This window comes from Panthera uncia, chromosome D1, assembly GCF_023721935.1.
Source record: "Panthera uncia isolate 11264 chromosome D1, Puncia_PCG_1.0, whole genome shotgun sequence".
NCBI lineage: Eukaryota > Metazoa > Chordata > Mammalia > Carnivora > Felidae > Panthera > Panthera uncia.
In genome coordinates, this window is record NC_064808.1 from 11465412 (window position 1) to 11477950 (window position 12539).

Consider the following 12539-nt stretch of genomic DNA (forward strand, 5'->3'; position numbering starts at 1 on the left):
ACTCCATGAGCCTGAGATCGCAGAGTCCCAGGGTGACTAAAACCTTGGAAAGTAATAAAGCTGTAGTGATATGGGGCGGGGGTTCCGGGACGCATGTCACAAGCGTGTGTTGGCTTGTTCCCAGGGCAAGCCTGAGGAAAGTACCGAGGTACAACTAAATGGCCACTCTGCCACTACGAAGACAGTATTAGAAATGGTGGTCACCTAGGGCGCCTGAGTGGCTCAGTCGGTTAAGCGTCTGACTTCAGCTCAAGTCATGATCTCATGGTTCGTGAGTTCGAGCCCCCGTCAGGCTCTGTGCTGACAGCTCGGAGCCTGGAGCCTCCTTCAGATTCTGTGCCTCCCCACCCCCTCTCTCTGCCCTTCCCCAGCTCACATTCTGTCTCCTTCTCTCCCTCAGAAATAAATAAGACATTTAAAAAAACAGTTTTGTCTTTTTTTTAAAGAAATGGTGGTCACCTTAGGTGTGACCTTCTATGGGACTGCGAAGGGTGGAAGCAGGGGGGCTCTTTGCCCTTTGCTCTCTGACGAGGTAGGACTGGAACATTAGCCAGAATTTCACTTGAAATCCTACCTTAATGATAGGTAACATTTATCAAACACCTGCTGTGTGCCAGGAATTTTCTTTAATTTTTTTTTATATATTTACTTTTTGAGAGAGAGAGAGAGAGAGAGAGAGAGAGAGAGAGAGAATGAGCTGGGGAAGGGCAGAGAGAGAGGGAGAGAGAGAATCCCAAGCAGGATCCCTGTTGTCAGCACAGAGACCGATGTGGGGCTCGAACTCACGAACTGTGAGATCATGACCTGAGCTAAAATCAAGAGTCAGATGTTTAACCAACTGAGCCACCACGAATTTTATTTTCATCTCATAAAATTCTCCCCATCTACCCCTGTGAGACGCAAATTACTATAGCTCCATTTTTAAGTTAAAGAAACTGAGTCGCAGAAGGGTGAAGTCCCTTGTCTGAAATTACGTAAATAACAACGGGCAGAACCAGGACTGAAACTTAGACTCTGGAGTGCCAGGAGGGCTTAACCACTATTCTGTACCACCTCTACTTTTCAGAAAGTATTCCATGGACCCTATGATATTGAATTTCTAAGGATGGCCACCATTAATTCCTTATTTCCCTGAATGACATACTGCCCATCCCATCAAGGTTGGGGTAAAAATACAGATGCCTAGTTAAAATCGAATTTCAGGGGTTAAGCATCTGACTTCGGCTCAGGTCATGATCTCACGGTTCATGGGTTCAAGCCCCACGTCAGGCTCTGTGCTGACAGCTCAGAGCCTGGAGCCTGCTTTGGATTCTGTGTCTCCCTCTCTCTCTCTGTCCCTTCCCTGCTCATGTTCTGTCTCTCTCTTTCAAAAATAAACAAACATTAAAAAAAATTTAATTATCTTTTAAATCAAACTTCAGACAGACAACAATTTTTAGCATAAATACATCCCAATAGTGCATGAGACATATTTATACTAAAAAATACTCTATTTTGTTTATTTGAAATTCGGTAAGGTAGGTACCATGTATTTTATCTGGCAACCTCACTTGTGACTTGCTCTGACCAATAACACAGCAGAAGTGAAAATGTGCCGATTTCGGGCTGAGACTTAAAGATCTTAAAGCCTTAAAGTTGGGGGGTGCCTGGGTGGCCCAGTCGGTTGGGTGTCCGACTTCAGCGCAGGTCATGATCTCACGGTTCATGGGTTCGAGCCCCGCATTGGACTCTCTGCTGTCACTGTGGAGCCTGCTTCAGATCCTTTGTCTCCCTCTCTTTCTGTCTCTTCCTGACTTGCGTTCTATCAAAAATGAATGAATATCATGGGGCGCCTGTGTGGCTCAGTCGGTTGAGCGCCGACTTCGGCTCAGGTCACGATCTCGCGGTCCGTGAGTTCGAGCCCTGCATCGGGCCCCTGTGCTGACAGCTCAGAGCCCGGAGCCTGTTTCAGATTCTGTGTCTCCCTCTCTCTGACCCTCCCCCATTCATGCTCTGTCTCTCTCTGTCTCAAAAATTAAATAAACGTTAAAAAAAAAAAAATTAAAAAAAAAAAATGAATGAACATCAAAAAAAAAAAAAAGAAGAAGAAGAAGAAGAAGGCTGTTGGTGTCCACTTCTTCCATCTTGGAAGCCCACCCTAAGACCACCGTGCTGTGAGAAAGCCCAGCTAGCCATGTGGAAAGGCCCTATGGAAAAGCACGAAGCCCCAGGTGTTGAGAAAGGCCTTGACCTTCCAGGACGGCCCAGCTACACGCAACTGTGTGAGTGATGTCTGTCCACGCCGTGTGGAGGAGAACGATTTGCCCCAAGTCCTACTCTAACTCCTAACCCTAACTGTGAAAAATAACCATGAATGTGGTTTTAAGATACTACATTTTAAGAAGTTTTCTTATATAGTAAAAATAACTGGAATGACCGCTAACGGATTGTCCTTGAATTATTTGGAATTCGGTCCCCAAGCCTCGCGGGGTTCTCTGCAGCGGCTCCATCAGGCGTGGCGGCCTCTGTGCCTGTGCAGTCGTGTCCCGGCCCGCTTTCATTTCCCTGGGGGAGGCCGCACATCCTTGAGCTCCGAGCACGACATTTAGAGACAGCCAGACCTGGCACCAGATTCCTGTTCTGCCACACAAAGCTGTATGACCTTGGTCTCTTTGTCTGAAAAATGAGTCTGTCAATAGTAATTACCTCATAACGTGGTTTGTGAGGATTAAAAGAGATTTAATGTCTATAAAGCACTTAGAACGATGTCAGGCCCTTAATTAGCGTTCAGCACGTCTGAGCTGCTGTCATTAGTCGTGCTTACACTGAATCATTTCTCCAACCTGTGTTATTTTATTATTTTTATCTCCCTGATTATTTCTCTGCAGGGGAGGAAGTTTCATGAAGCCACAAGTTCACATAACCACGAGGCTGGCGGGGTCCCCAGCAACAAACCAGCAACAAACTCGCTCTGTATGTCGTGAGCAGAGAAACGCAGCCAGGTGTCAGGCCTGCCCAAGCTCCCGGTCTGCCGTGCCCCTGCCTGACTCCCTTTCCTCCAGGCCCAGCAGTCACTGGGAAATCACAAGCCCCCCGATACAGCCCAGACCTATCAGGTAATGAAGCCGCCTCCTGGGCCCCCAAGTCACACTCCCAAATGTCCTTCTCTTTCCCCGTGAACCAGAAACGCTGTGCCAGAAAAAAAAATGTAGATTCACAAGAACAGAAGTTAAGGGGTTCTAAAATCAGACAAGACCCATGTCTCAATCCGGTTTTACAACATACGATCTGGCATGATTTGTAAACAAGAAAGTTGGGTGAAGATTAAATACTCAAATGACAAAAAAAGAAAACCAAAAAACTAGCACAAAGTGTGCTGTTGAGTAGATGCTCGTTTGAAACACTGTCCCCCTGGCCCCCAGCATTATCCATTCTGGGCATTGAACAAGGCACTGACTGCTGGTTATCAGTGATGTGGTCACGCAAAATGACAGCTTCATTTTGCTCTCCTGTGGCCCCAGCATCACTAGTCCCTACTTCCGTTCCTCTGCTCAACCACCAACCCACCTGTGCTGATGTTGCCAAGGCCAGGGCCATTTTCTTCCTTCTGCTTTCTCTTCCTCCCCATCGTGGGCGTCCTAGTCACCTTCTGAAGGAGGCAGCCCCCGAAGCCCGAAGCAAACCTCTTTCCATCTGTACCTTTCCTCGTCCCATCTTCTTCCATGATGTTCACACATGCTCAGCCAGCCTCTCGTGATGGGCCGACCGTGCGGTCCTGTGGCGGGTCAGAGCCCAGGACAGGTTATCAGATCCTGGACAGCAGAGTGGTGACTCCAAACCAAGGACGAGCCACGGGTCAAATGCCAGGAGAGGAAGATGAGATTTCCAAACCTGGCTCAAAACAAGGGAAGCAGCATCGTGAGTGAAATCAGGGTCAAGCATGAAGTTAGACCAACAGGTGGTGCCTTGGGAGCAAGACAAAGATTGGATTTCTTGCCCTTAAGCCCACTGGGAAGTCAAACCTAGCTCATGAGGAGCCAGACTCAGAGTAAAGGGGTGTTTCCAGATCCCTCCAGACTTCTGTTTATGCACAAAATGTGTTTGGAATTAAGCTTCTTTTGAAGCTTTAAGAAGCTCCTCTCGGATCCTGGCCCCTGACATTGATCTGTCTTCCACATCTCTATTCCCAGATGAGAGACAATGGCCAAAGACAGCACTCCAGAGGCTGCAGGGAACTATACTCTTTTCCAGCCCCTGTTTTCTTACCAGTTCCTGTTTTGGTCATGAGACTTCCACTTCCGGGAGCGGCATGCAAACACAAGTACATTCATCACTGGGACACTGTGCAATTATCGCCCACAGACTCTGCTCACCGCTGTTACCTGGCTGGCATCTCACCTCCCCAGGGGAACCGCAGGCTCACTAAAACCCAGCCTCATACTTGGTTTCATCCCCACGGAGCCTGGAACAGTGCTGGGTACTTAATCAGGGCATATTTATTCATATATATCTGATCTCTTTCTCTTTGGGTTTTAGGTCTTGGGGCAGGAGATGACAAAAAGAACACCAGCTGTCATTCCTCTCTAAGGCCCAGGCCTAACAAAATGCTACTGCTACCTGAGGAAGGCATTTTCCCAACAATGATAATTAATAGCTAATATTTATTGAACATATATTATGTCCCAAGCATTCTGGAAAGCACATTGTACACGCTATCTCATTTAACCGTTGTAGGAATTCTGTGAGTAGGTTGTACCCACCGCACATATGAGGAAACTGAGAGCCCACGAACTCTAAGGTCAAATATAGTTCGTAATTGGTAGACCCAAGTCCAGCTGATTCCAAAGCCTAGGCTCTACTCTAGCGCCTAAAACCCCTTAGATTTTTGCAGGAAATTATGCAGCAAGTTTATTTCCACTGCTTCCAAAAATTCCAAGGAGCTGCTCCCATATTTCCCACCAGAGCCCAGCTTTCTGCTAATCCCATAGAGTCTTGACTCCTATCAGGAGTTCCCAGTTTCTACTGAGCACCTGAAAAAGAACCTGGAACAGGAAAACAGAAGTGGGATAGAAAAGGCAGAAAGAATTAGAGCATGAAAGGACCCTTGGTACCCCTGCCTTGGCCCCAGCCCTCTTGCCACAAAAGAAAGCCCCAATGCCCTAAGCCGGTTACCTCTCTGTCAAGCCCTTCCCGGGCCCCATCTTAATGTTAGCGCAGAGTTTTCTCTGTGAGTCATAACAAAGAATAAAGGCACTGCTTCTTTCATGGCCAGTCCAGACTGGTTTCAAGAGTGAACAAGCAGTGATTCATTGATTGATCAAAAAATTGAAGCTTAGAGAAGGAGTGATTTTGCCTAAAGTTTAGCATCTCTCCTCCAAATCAGAGAAGGGTCTGTTGTGCCAGAACCTCAATTATTCCTGGAGCAAAAGGAGGTGTTAAGAAAACGTGATCTATGTAACGTGTCTTCCAGTCTTGACATTCACATGAAATTACCAGTGACCCTGTGTACCCATAAAAGATATGGTAACCTTCACAAGGCATTGTAATTCTACTTTTCTTCCTGATTATCAAGTAGTCAAAACAGGAAGCAAAAGGGCCAAAGAAAAGAAAAGGAAGGGAAGGGAAGGGAAGGGAAGGGAAGGGAGAGGGGAGGGGAAGGGAGGGGAGAGGAGGGGAGGGGAGGTGAAGAGGGAAGAGGGAGGAGGAAAAACAAGAAGCAAAATGTTCTCAAGTACAGTAACCCTGGGTAAAGAATAGATAGTCAACTGATAACTCTTCAAAAGACCACCAGAAAACCTTTGCTCAGCCGAAGCTTGTCTTTGCCAGGCCTACTACAGTAAGAGAATGCACAGAATCTTAATGTCTCAAAAGGAGGAAATCAATGGAAGATATTTACAGAGTTTGGGGGTCGGGACCCAAGTGGGTTAAGGTAGATTTAAAAAAAAAATTGTTTTTAACGTTTATTCATTATTGAGAGATAGAGAGAAACTGAGCATGAGCAGGGGAGGGGCAGAGAGAGGGGGAGACACAGAATCCAAAGCAGGTTCCAGGTTCCGAGCCGTCAGCACAGAGCCAGACACGGGGCTCGAACTCACAAACCATGAGATCATGACCTGAGCCCAAGTTGGACGCCCAACCGACTGAGCCACCCAGGTGCCCCAAGGTAGATTTTTTTTTAAATATTTTTTGTTACTGTTTTTTTATTAAATTTTTTTAATGTTTTATTTATTTTTGAGAGAGTGAAAGAGAGAGACAGAGAATAAACAGAGGAGGAGCAGAGAAGGGGACCCAGAATCCGAAGCAGGCTCCAGGCTCTGAGTTGTCAGCACAGAGCCCAACACGGAGCTCGAAGACACAGACCATGAGATCATGACCTGAGCCAAAGTCAGACACTTAACCAACTGAGCCACCCAGGTGCCCCATTTATGTCACTGTTTTTAAACCAATCCCTACAACCCAACATGGGACTGGAACTCACAACCTCAAGATGCAGAGTTTGCATGCTCTTAACTGAGCCAGCCAGGCACCCCTAAAGTGGATCTTTCAAATCGGGGAGCACATCAGGACTGGATGAAGTTTGTGACATTATAGTTTAGGATCTGCAGGTACAGGGAAAGCAGGGCCTGAAAGCCAACCTTGAGAAGGAAGATTTACCGAGGAGGACATTGTTTCCCCCGGGTGAGCAATCTACAGTCTGAATAGGACAGCTGTTTGCCCAGACGAGCAAACTATTTGTTTACATAAAATTGGCTTGCAGGGATTTCATGAAGCAAGCAGTGAAGTTACTTCTTCGGTTATGGTCCTATCTTCCGGGCTGAATTTCCTGGAACAATAGTTATGGTCTGTTGCTGTAGGAAGTCACTGCTCCTACAGTAACTCCTGAGAGTTAAGCCATGTGCATACAGAGGATCTCCATTCTCAAATTCAACTTATTGTTGTATTTATTTATTTATTTATTTATTTTTAATGTTTATTTATTTTTGAGAGAAAGAAAAAGAGCATGAGCAGGGGAGGGGCAGAGAGAGATGGGGAAAGAGAGAGAATCCTAAGCAAGCTCTACGCTCAGTGCATGGGGCACGAGGCACTGCTCAATCTCACAACAGCAAGATCATGACCTGAGCCAAAATCAAGAGTCCGTCGTTTAACCAACTGAGCCACCCAGTTGCCTCTGAACTTCTTATTTTAAAACACCACATGGGGGGAGGGGGGCGGCACCTGGGTGGTGCTCAGTCCGTTGGCTCAGGTCACAATCTCACAGTTCGTGAGTTCAAGTCCCGCATAGGGCTCTGTACTGACAACTCAGAGACTAGAACCTGCTTCGGATTCTGTGTCCCCTTCTTTCTCTGCAGCCCCCCACCCCCCACCAACTCATGCTCTGTCTCTCTCTCTCTCTGTCTCTCAAAAATAAATAAACATTAAAAAATTTTAAGAACAGTCACCACTGTGGGGCATGCTTCTATTCCCCTGGAGACAGAACATCACCTCACTTCCCCCACCAATGACATTATGACTGGATGACATAATTCTGAATGTTTCTCCCACCCCACCCCACCAAATGAGCAGGGACAGTCAATAGGGAGATCATTTCAGCTGGAAAAGAGCTCACTGTCATGTGCACATAGCCTATCTGTGCCCCAGATGGTTAATGAGTAATCAGCACTCATCCAAAAGGATCCAGTTCCCCCAGTGGGTCTGGGAACAGCAGTACATTATTAGGGCATTGTTAGGTAATTTTAGGATATATGCTTTATTCAGAAAGACCAGGTCTCCAGCCCCAGAGTCACTGGCTGTGTATAACTTTTAGCAAGCATCTTCCCTCTGGGCCTCTTTTCCCACTCTCAGACACGTTGGGTGGGATGTTTCCCAGGAGTCCTTTCAACTCTGGCTTTCTGGTTCTTTGATCTGGCCCTGCTAATGTATTTCCACCCTCGACCAAAAAAGATGCAAAGATAGTAAAGGACATCCTTTATGGCTGCTTCCATAGCCTTTATATAGTCTTCCCTGTGGGGACATTCCTCAAGAACATACCGTCTAAGCCCATGGACTTGCATTACTCAGAATAGAACTTATCAAGGGGCACACCTGGGTGGCTCAGTCGGTTGAGCGTCCGACTTCGGCTCAGGTCATGATCTTGCAGTTTGTGAGTTTGAGCCCCGCGTGGGGCTCTGTGCTGAGAGCTCAGAGCCTGGAGCCTGCTTTGGATTCTGTGTCTCCTCCTTTCTGCCTTTCCCATGCTCATGCTCTGTCTCTGTCTCAATAATAAATAAACATTAGAAAAATTTTAATTAAAAAAATAATTAAATTAAATTAATTAAATTTAAAAAAGAGTAGAACTTAGCCCAGTGCCATGCAGAAGGAAGCACAAAGAGCTCATGGCACGCAATTGTCTTTCCCACTTACCGCCGAGTGGTAACAACGCACAGCCCTCTGGTTCTCCATCTTTCTATTTCCTGGAGGATCCTGCCAGCTGACGGAACTGGTGTAGGAACACCGATATTTCACTTCTGAGTGAGATTTTCATGAAAACTTTGCTGGTCAGTGTACCTGAGGAGAGAGAAAGGGCCCTCCCAACCTACAGACAGGACTATCGGCTGTTTGTACTTGCTTACTAACGAGTGTTTGTTTGGCAGAACTTGTAAGTTTGGTAGAATTTAGCCCAGGACTTTCTTTCACTGCATCCTATCGCCTGTCAACCAGGTTTGCAAGAACAGAGTCACACAGAACCTGCCATTAATAGCTAGAACCTTCTCATATTATAAAAATAAAATAAATTGCTTATATTATATATATTATATAATATTATCTCATATTATAAAAATAAATTGCTTATATTATATATTATATGATATGATATTATCTCGTATTATAAAAATAAATTGCTTATATATTATATTATATTGTGTTATATTATATTATATTATCTCATATTATAAAAATAAAATAAAGTCATGGGATGTAATGTACAGCATGGTGACTGTAGTTAATAATACTGTAGATTATTAAATGGTCTTAAAAGTTCTCATCACAAAAAAAAACATTGCAGCTATGAATGTGACGGTTGTCCACTTAGGCTCACCGGTGATCATTTCACAACAGAGACAAATGTCAAATCATTATGTTGGATATCTGAAATTATAAAATGTTAGATACCAGTTATATCTAAATTTTATTTTATTTTATTTTATTTATTTACTTTGAGAGAGAGAGACAGAGAGAGAGAGAGAGAGAGAGAGAGAGAGAAAGCACACATGAGCAGGGAAGGGGCAGAGATCGGGGGTGCACAGAGGATCTGAATCAGGCTCTGTGCCGACAGCAGGGAGCCAGATGCGGGGCTTGAATTCACAAACCCCACCCGAGTGCCCCTAACTTTTAAAAATTAATAAAAGTCAGGGCTTTTATTTACACTGGGTGGCTCAGTCGGTTAAGCAGCTGGCTTCAGCCCAGGTCACGATCTCGAAAGTCATGGGATTGAGCTCCGCACTGGGCTCTGTGCTGACAGCACAGAGCCAGCTTCAGATTCTGTCTGTCTGTCTGTCTCTCTCTCTCTCTCTCTGCCCCTCCCCTGCTCATACTCGCTCTCTATCGCTTGCTCCCTCAAAAAAATAAATATTTTTTAAAAATTAATAAAAGTCAACAATAGTTGCCTCTGGAGGAGGCAGCAAGGAACCCTACCTGACAGGCCCGGATGACCTGAGTTAGGGTAGATGAGATAGACTTGGGGCCATAGCCAAGAAAAGAAGTTTGCCCTTGAAGACATCAGGCAGCAGAGGCCGCCATATTAACAATTAACACCCAAATCTCACAGGCTTAGAATAAGTTTATTTCTCACTCGTGTTCCTGTCATGAGTCCATGGTGAGTCTGCTCCTTCTCCCTCCCAGATTCGGGCTGAGGTAAGAGAAGCCTCTATGTCGTGCCCGTGGCTGGTGTCCCCATAGAGGAAAGAGGGGGAAAGTGGGAGACTGCAGGGGGGCTCCAGAGCCTTCCACGCTCAGAACGGGGCACAACTCGCTTCCTCTCATGCTCCAGGGCCAAACCCAATCATGCAGCCGAGCTAAGTCTAAAGGACGGAGATAATGGAGCCGCAAGGAGCAACCTTGACTCCTGGGCACCACAACGACATCCACCACGGAGGGCTCGGCCGAGGCTGTGGCACGTTCACAGGCAGAAGCCTGGCCCACCGAAGGGGGCACTTGCCAGGGAGATGCATCCCACGACCAGTGCAGGTTGGGTGCAGTGGGGAAGGCCAGGGGACAGAGCACTGTCTCACTTCCATGGGGAGACCCCTTCTTACCTCCAGGAAGTGTGGGCAATCCAGCCGCTCATCTGCTGAGACTGTCTGCCAGATCAGAGTCTAGGGACCAAATTTCTTCTACCCAAACAAATCATTTGCCTAACAAGGCCCTTTGCTCTGTGCGGTGATTTCCTCTGGGGCTGTGGAAACCCAGGGTGCCAGGCTCCCCAAGGTGCCAGCCAGAGTCTGCCTTCCTGGCAGAGGAAAAGCAGGTTCTGTACACCCTGTGCTCACTGGACTTGGCCTCTGGACGCCATACCTGGGGGCGTCTGTCAGAGAGTCTCTTACAACAGGGAGAAGCTGGAGACACCTTACTGTCAACCAAGGGGACCAGTTAAGTAAATGGCGACACACATACACGACAAAACAAGATGCAGCCACCAAGTATGATGATGCAGGTCTTCCTTATGCTCGATACGGGTATATATACACACACACCCCAGCAAGCGCATGTCCCAGGGCTATTCTGAAGGTCAAAGGAAGTAGCAGTCGGGGAAGCCACATCTAGACCTTCAAAGAGCACACATATGTTGGTTTCATTAGCATTTCTAGTCACTTCCTGTGAGCCTGTGCTCCGACCACCTGTGCAGACACTGCTGAGGGCAGTGATTAGGGCATCTTCTGCCCCGATTACCGTATTCTCTACGTCAGCGTTACCCTGGCCTCCTATGCCTACATCCCAGTCACCATCCGCGGGGTGTGTGGCTCCTCCTGAGTCAGGTGCTCTCCACCTGTGCCTCCCACCTCACCGTCACCTGCCTCGTCGATGGCGCGCAGCATCACCGTCCCGGATGCTCAGCTGAGCTGTTGTAGTTCCATGAAACAACAGGACAAGGTCGTGTCCGTCTTCTACTCTGTGGTCAACCCCGTGCTGGACCCTCTGATCTACAGCCTGAGGAATAAGGAGGTGAAGGCCACTTACAGAAGAGATGCGTTTGGCAAGCTGCCTTCCTAACCGAATGTGGAACATTCTAGCCCAGCCAAACCATGGTAGCCACCCACTAAAGCACGGATAATATTAATACTTAGAGTCAAATGTATGCCAGCACTATTTTTTTTATTTTATTAATTTTAAGTAATCTCTACACCCAACATGGAGCTCGAACCCGTGACCCCAAAATCAAGAGTTGCATGCTCTTCTGACAGCCAGCCAGGCACCCCGAGTACTATTTTTAAAGCTTTACAAAGCTTTACACTATCTACTCATTTCAGCTTCACAATAACCGTATGAAACGGATACTATTATTATCCCTGGAAATCCGAGACACAGAGAGGCTGAGTAACTGGCCCAAGGTCACACAGCTAATAAAAAGCAGAGCCAGAATTTGACAATGTTCAAATTGGCAATGTTCTCAGCCAATACACTATATTGTCCCTTTCTAATGACTGCATCTTCACAGACAGACAGTGGGCACGGTTTTTCCTGAATTCATATGTTATGGGGAAGGACCAGATTATAGAATTATACAGTGGTACAGAAGGGACTAGGGCCTTAGCACACCTGAGTTCATGCTACCTCAGAGTGACTGTCTCTTGACATCTCTGTGATGTCGAGTCAAGGTACATAACCCCCTGACCCTCAGTTTTCCCAAGCGAAAACGGGGTACAACCACCCATCTCAAGTGGTCATTGTAAGGGTCCCGTGAGAGTACAGGAGGCTCACAAACAATTATTCAGACACCACTGTTTTCCTTTCTTGCTTGGAAAAACTTCTTCATAAGAACACATATTTTTTTAATACCCAAAATTGTATTTACTTAGAAGCACTCAGAATATCAACAAAACAGCTGCAACTTTGTGGGGGTTTTTTTGCAATTACAGAGTGGCATTCAGCTAACAGAACAATAATTATTTCATAGAAGCTGCATCAGAGACAACTGAAAATGAACAAACTACCATCCCCATATGCAACTCATTTGTGCTGTGCACCAACAAGAACCTGCTTTAAATTTCCATGCCGGTTTACAACCCCCATAAGGTACCAGGCAAGGTTAGCGGCTATTGAAAATACCAGCAGGGGGCGCCGGGGTGGCTCAGTCGGTTAAGCCTCCGACTACTGATTTCAACTCAGGTCACTATCTCCCGGTTCCTGGGTTTGAGCCCTACTTTGGGCTCTGTGCTGACAGCGCAGAGCCTGCTTGGGATTCTCTCCCTCTCTGTCCCTCCCCTGCTTTCTCTGTCTCAAAATGAATAAATAAACATTAAAAAGAAAAGAGAAGGAAAGAAAAGAAGAAAAGGGGAGGGGGGAAGGAGGGAGAGGGGAGGGGG